This window comes from Pithys albifrons, chromosome 4 (assembly GCF_047495875.1).
Source record: "Pithys albifrons albifrons isolate INPA30051 chromosome 4, PitAlb_v1, whole genome shotgun sequence".
Classification (NCBI taxonomy): domain Eukaryota; kingdom Metazoa; phylum Chordata; class Aves; order Passeriformes; family Thamnophilidae; genus Pithys; species Pithys albifrons.
This window is the reverse complement of record NC_092461.1, coordinates 6,277,654-6,284,671: the sequence shown is the minus strand read 5'-3', so window position 1 is coordinate 6,284,671 and position 7,018 is coordinate 6,277,654. Positions and strand designations below refer to the sequence as shown.

At 40.2% G+C, this 7,018-nt stretch overlaps 1 long non-coding RNA gene across 1 annotated transcript; it reads right to left on the bottom strand.

Annotated features, from left to right (window-relative positions):
* Window positions 1-714: 714 nt before the first annotated feature.
* Window positions 715-6,902, bottom strand: LOC139671069 (uncharacterized). Its single transcript, XR_011697658.1, has 3 exons — window positions 6,612-6,902; window positions 851-1,053; window positions 715-797 (listed from the first exon to the last, which is right to left on the bottom strand). It is a non-coding gene; the product is annotated as an uncharacterized lncRNA (long non-coding RNA).
* Between the last annotated feature and the right edge of the window lie 116 nt (window positions 6,903-7,018).

The window sequence follows — 7,018 nt, the reverse complement described above, 5'->3', positions numbered from 1 at the left end:
TTTTTTCCTTTCCCCTTCCCTTTTTTGCTTTCCCCTTCCCTTTTTTTTCCTTTCCCCTTCCCTTTTTTTTCCTTTCCCCTTCCCTTTTTTTCCTTTCCCCTTCCCTTTTTTTTCCTTTCCCCTTCCCTTTTTTTTCCTTTCCCCTTCCCTTTTTTTTCCTTTCCCCTTCCCTTTTTTTTCCTTTCCCCTTCCCTTTTTTTTCCTTTCCCCTTCCCTTTTTTTTCCTTTCCCCTTCCCTTTTTTTTCCTTTCCCCTTCCCTTTTTTTTTCCTTTCCCCTTCCCTTTTTTTACTTTCCCCTTCCCTTTTCCCCTTCCCTTTTCCCTTCTCTCTTCCCTTTTTCCTAACTCTCTTCCCTTCCTCCTTCCCTTCCTCCTTCCCTTCCTCCTTCCCTTCCTCCTTCCCTCCCTCCTTCCTTCCCTCCTTCCTTCCCACCTTCCACCCTTCCCTCTCCCCTTCCCTCTCCCCTTCCCTCTCCCCTTCCCTCTCCCCTTCCCTCTCCCCTTCCCTCTCCCCTTCCCTTCCCTCTCCCCTTCCCTTCCCTCTCCCTTTCCCTCTCCCTTCCCTTCCCTCTCCCCTTCCCTCTCCCCTTCCCTTCCCTCTCCCCTTCCCTTCCCTTCCCTTCCCTTCCCTTCCCTTCCCTTCCCTTCCCTTCCCTTCCCTTCCCTTCCCTTCCCTTCCCTTCCTCCTTTTCCCTTTTTTTCCCTTTTCCCTCCCCAAACCTTTCCCCTTCCCAAACCTGCTTTTTCCTTTTGCCTTCCCGAACCTTCCCTTTCCTTTCCCTTTTCCCTTCCCAAATCTTCCCCCTCCTCTTCCCCCTCCCCTTCCCCCTCCTCCCCTCTCTTCCCAAACCTTCCCAAACCTTGCCTTGCCTTCTCTTTTCCCTCAGGAGCCTTTGGACAGCACTCCCAGCCACCTGGTGTGGCTCTTGGGGTTGTCCCATGCAGGCCCAGGAGTTGGGCTTGGCTGATCCCCACGGTGCTACAAAATGTGGGATGTGTAAAACTTTTTGAGAGGATGTTCTCTGGTGTTTGATCTCTGTATATTTTTCAAGGCTGATAACAAGAAAGGAGATTTAACCCGTGAAACAGGGCAGCTAACAGTCAAGCTCTAAGTGTGTTAGAAAGACAAATTACTTGTTGGTTGAACTGCCTTAAGGTTTAGGACTTGACACATGCTTTGGTAATCCCAGATGTAGGGGGAGGCTAACAAAGCTTGGGAAAGAAGGATGTACCACTGATAGCAGATAAAAAGAATGCAGAATTCACATGCCACAAGGACATCTGGCAAAACTCCCAAGGCAGGGAAGAAACTCACAAAGACAACTCGGCAAATGTGTCGAAATCAGCTCTGACTGAAAGGTAGTTTTGGCATGGGAGAGGTTGTGACCGACTCATGGACCACCAACCCAAGAAACCCACGGGCTGAAACACAGAGAAAGTCTGAGAATGCAGATTAATTAGCATGAGAATCAACATAATATTTAACCAACAGAAGACGGAATACTGATTAAAGAGAACTGTGTAACTTGAAGGCAATGGACATGAATGCCCTTGCTTGCTAAAATGTATAAATAGTGGAAAGTTTTGATAGTTGGTGTGCTTGCTTTGTGGAATACCACCAAGCACCCAGACTTGCACAGCTCTGAAATAAATGCTAAACATTTCTCTCAAGTGCATAGTTAATGGCTTGTTGTGCACCCAGTAATGAATCCAATTTTTCAGGACAACAGTGGGTCCCTTCCAGCTCAGAATATCCTGTGATTCTGTGGGAAGTGCTGCCCATGGCTGTGTGGGCTGTCTGGCTGTCAGGGCAGCCATGGGCATGACAAGTGGATGGCCTCTTCTCTGCCAGCATCCCTTCAGCATCTGAAGTGTGGGAGCCTCGAGCCTGGGATGCTGCTAGTGCAGGGAATGCCAGTTGTGTTTGTCTCTGCTAACATACTACAACACAATAAAATCCAAAGGATAAGGGTTTTTTTTTCCCTTAGATTAACATACCTCTGGAAGGAGCAAGGATAAAGCATATTACAGAAACAAAGGCGCTGTCTAAATCTCATAATTACATGTTGTTTTAGAATAAGTGGTCTCAAATCATATATTTGATGGTTTAGTTGAGTTTCCCAAAGTGTGATAGGCAATGAATATGATACTGATATAGTGCCTTTATCTCAGTGGACCTTTTGTTAAATGCAAAGAGTTATGAAGATGGAAAACTTTCCCAAGCCCTACAATCAAAACATTCAATAAAAAGAGAAAATACCAAGGCCAAAATCAGCCTCCATGCTTTTTCTTCTTTCCCACAGTTAATTCAGCAATTTGCATACAGGATACAATGAAACAAGAGTAGTGTTAAGATACATTCTATATTTTGAGGAAACTTTACTTTGTCATTTGGGCATTTGCAGAGGACAGTGGCAAATGTAGCCTTGAGTCTTTCATTTCTCATCTCCATGCATTTGACTTTAAACCTGGAAATTATACTAAATTATACTAAAAAAATAAATAAGTAACCATTTTAGCTAAGTTTTATCTTAATCTTATTTTAACATGCTGAAAACCTTACTGAAATGCTGTTAAGTATTGACAGAAAGTGATGCATGATTATAAAAACTGGGAAACGTTCATTGCAACTGATAAAAGTATTTCTAGTCAGACAATATCCACCCAATGGTGTAATATTACTTTTTCTGTAAAGGTCTTAAGATTTGCTTCACATATAATCTTTGGCCAAACATGTTTGACCTAACCCAGTAATGATTTGGTTGTTTTGCGGGGGTTTTTTTGTGGGAGGGCAGGGAAAGCAGCCAATTAGTTTTTATTTAGGAAAGTAAAAGAATACTGGCATGCTGTAGGAGCTTTCCCATATAGCACTGTAGGATCTGAAACATTCTATGCCTTCTACAGTGGCCATGTATTTCATGTGCTGCTTTTTCATCTGAGTTAACTGTTCCTGATGTTGATAATTAATTTACCTGTATGGTAGTCTTACTGAATTTGCACATGGTGGGGGCACAGAAAGGCATTAATTAAAATTGTGTGTGAAAATATTTGAGGTACCTTGAGTAGCTTCAGCAAAACACTAAGCCAAGACTGCCTGCAATATTACAACTGTGCCTAAAAGTGTATGAGGCTGCAGTTCTTTTGTACTGTACCCATATTAAACAAGTTATAATATGAAAGAAAAGCCTGTGTGAAAAACTGGAACAAGATGCAGAGTTTTGAGGGGGTTTTTTTGTTTGTTTGTTTGTTTTTTTCTTTTTGCATAATAAAATAAGTGTTGACAATATTTATTGCTATTGTGACTTCTAGATTTGACATCTCTCATGCTGGATGCTAATTCTGAGAGGGCTGCTAATTCTGAGAAGGCTGGTATTCACTGAGAGTCCACACTACCCACTGGAATTCGTCTGCAGTCATGTACAAGCACTGTAACCTTGCATTTAAAAAAAGGTTTTAATTTAGAAATTACATGTGAAACTGTTACTAGGAAATAAACCTTCAGTTTCACAGTGTATTACAAAAAGGATGAGCATTCCTAGTCTGTGGACTATAAATAAAGCTTAACTTGTATTTCCATTTTGACCTTTTTAAATGAATCTCTCAGATGAGTGTTTCCTCTTTGAAGAAATCAGCAAAAGGCAAATAACTGTGTACATAGACTATTTTTGCACTAATACTTGTTTTTGGCATGGCAAAGTGTTTAAGAATCAGCTGGACTGTCTCTTCAGCATTTACTCAGTGGCTTCTATGACAGATTAATTCAGCAAAGCACTTTTAGGAGCAGTGTCACACATACAGTCCCAGCCTGTTGTCTGCTTTCTGTTTGTATTTTGGATGGTGTACCATGATGTCTCAGGAAAAAGCTGGCTGCAATATAACCTGGCTAGGACAGAAATCTTGCTTGTACTGTAGAAGGAAATTTTGTTGGTAAAATCAGGAGGACCATTTTTCACTTGCTTCCTGCATTTTCCTGGAATTTTACATCCTAGGAAAAAGTTTGGCAGGCATTTTTTTCTCAGTTGTTTTTCATGGACATTGCTATAGGTGTTAATACCTTTGCAGTTGCTGCCACATGCAAAGAACTGCACATTTCTCAGTTTTCTTCAGGTTCAGGTCAATGCCATGGTTTTGATAAGTAATCCCCCTCATCCAGTACACCTCGAAAAGGTAGCTTGATGTTTTTGCTGAAATTTTTCTTGGGCTCAAAAGTAAGACCAACTTTCCTGATTTTCAGAAAGTGTCAAAAGCTGTAAATTTTTCTTCTAAGAGTAGGTGATTTTATACCCTTCCATATTTTGTCATGCCTGCTGAAATTAGAAGAGATAATACTATACTTCCAAGATAATCACACCAACATTTATCTCATTACTTTTGTAGTTTAGAGTAGTAATTCTATGGCTATGGAATTCTGAGATTTTTTTTCCTTTTAATTCATATAGTACTTTTCAAAATTACAAAGAGTTACTCTATGTGGCAGTTATTTATAATTCCAGTGAGAATCTGCCACTTAGACCTATCAAGCTGATATTATTCATTCTCAACACTGATTATAACTCTGTGGAATCAACTAATCCAAAACTGATGGAGGCAGAAAGGGGTCGGATTGCAACCCTTATCCTTGGAAATCCTGTTGGCTGCTTCTGACTGGGTGGTAGCACAGGAAACAAACCAATGTTCACAATGTTCATAAGAGCTCTTAAGGAGACCTGATAGGTTTCTGCCTGAATTGTGGGAGTCAGTGCTTTCCCAAGCTTTTTTCCAGGAAGGAATTTTATTTACCCTACTGCAGCAAAATTATCTCAAAGACACACATATTCCTTATTTTATCTGGAAAAAAAAAAAAAAAAAAAGAAAGGGATACATCTCTGAAGATCTACCTCGTAGAAATACATGGATAAATTGTGTTCCATAAACTTGACTAAATAATTAGATTTTTTTTTTGAGAAAGGGAAAAAATCAAATGAAAAAATCTAATAATCTAGATAATTTTCTCATTGCTGATTATGATTGCCTAATCAGATTTATGGATTCCATATGCTCCATATGATGGCAACAGGAAAGAAACTTCAGAGCTCCCTTTGGCCTTGTTCAAGGTTGCCCAGCTTCAGGCTCTTTGTAACACTTGGGTTGAAGGTTGAGGTGGTGGTTTTGTAACATATACAGCTTAAAGCATATAGAATATTCTTAGCCACCAGATTTTTTTATCTTCTCTCTGCATGAAGAGCAGAAACGAAGTTGTTGACACAAAAGATAAAAAGCTATTTTTAGTCTATACTGTAAGTTAATTATTGCTATAAATACAGTGCTAAGCCAGCTATTTGGTAGATTTATGTCATTGTGGATGTGAATTTCCTAAATCTAGTCTTTCTCTCCCAAAAAAAGGGTGAAATCAGGAAAGTACAAAGCTGCAAAGTCCTGAAGAGTTCCCCAGGTGCTTCTAAGTGAAGTTGAGAGATGTTACTAACAAGAAAACCTGTTCTGTAAGTGGAGACACCGTTGTTTCTATCTCCTTGCTTTTATTCTTCCTTAGAACAAGTGATATCTCAGAATGCTGGAGAAAAGTCCTTACCAGCTTTCAGCATTTCCTATGGGGGCAACCACTTTCTATCATCACCTAATTAGAGAAATGAGAGGTCACGTGGCTTGACAGCATTCTATTCAGAGAAGGTGGAAAGGCAACTGTGGATAAATTTATGTAAACTTCACCCATACAGTTACTGCACTAGTGGAATTGTGTCATTCTGCTATTGCAAAACCAGAGGTGACACCCTCTGTTCAGTTCATGCAAACTGTTTTTTCACTAACTTCAGTGGAAAATTTCCATCTCTGAAGATAGTGTGGACCAACATTACAAAATGATGAAAACTCAGAAGTTCACCCTTCTGCAATGCCTACAGTCCTTGCAACTGCATCAACTCCAGTGGAGTGACAAGTCTAAAGAGTGTAATTGTCAGATTTTGGCCTAATTTACAGTAAACCCTGACTTTAGAGGAAGATTAAAAAAACAAAGCACTAAGAAATCAAAACTCAACTACTGGCTTACCCATTTGATTGTAGAAAATGAAGAAAAAGAAAAGTTTAAATTGAAGCAGTGAGAAATAAAAAAGTCTTCTATGCTCTATGAATTGCGCTATTTACTGAATTTTGAGAAGACTGATAAAAGAGATTTTACCCACTGAAGACAAAGATAGAAGGCAAAAAACATGTTTGAAATGCTACTGAGTTACTCTTTTAGAAGAAGGCTATACTTTTTTTTACTGAATTTCCTAAAGCCTGTAATAAATTTAGTAATAAACAGGAACAGAGTTTGATCCACTATTTTTAAATTATTTGGTTGAATTTTTTTCTTACACCACCTGTAACTGAAGAAAGAGAGAAAACTATAAATAACAAAAAGCATCTCAGATTCTGGTGGAAACCCTCTCATAGGACTTCCTCTTTTGTTGTACCATATTACACTGTTCTTTATACCTATTTTCACTTCTCTATCTGACTGTGTCAGACCTGGTATTTGTACTATTTTCTCAGGCAAAGATTCAGATGATATACCCTTGTTATTCTCTGCTCCAGCATGGGCTTCCCACAGGATCACAGTCTTTTTGGGTATTCACCTGCTCTGGTGTGGGGTCTTCCATGGGCTGCAGGTGGATATCTGCTTTGCCATGGACCTCCATGGATGGCAGGAGAACCTCTGCTTCAGTGCCTGGAGCACCTTCTCTCCTTATTTCACTGACCTGGGCATCTGAAGAGTTGTTTCTGTCGTATGTTCTCACTCCTCCCTTTGGCTGCAGTTGCTGCTGTGCATGTTTTACCTCTCTCCTTAATCACATTATTCCAGAGGTGCTACCACTATCGTGGATGGGCTTGGCCAGTGCTGGGTCTGTCTTGGAGCCAGCTGGCACTGACTCTGTTGGATACAGCAGAAGCTTCTGGCAGCTTCTCACAGAAAGCCACACCTGTAGCCCCTCCCTGCTTCCAAAACCTTGCCACATAAACCAAATAATCCTCTCTAAAAATG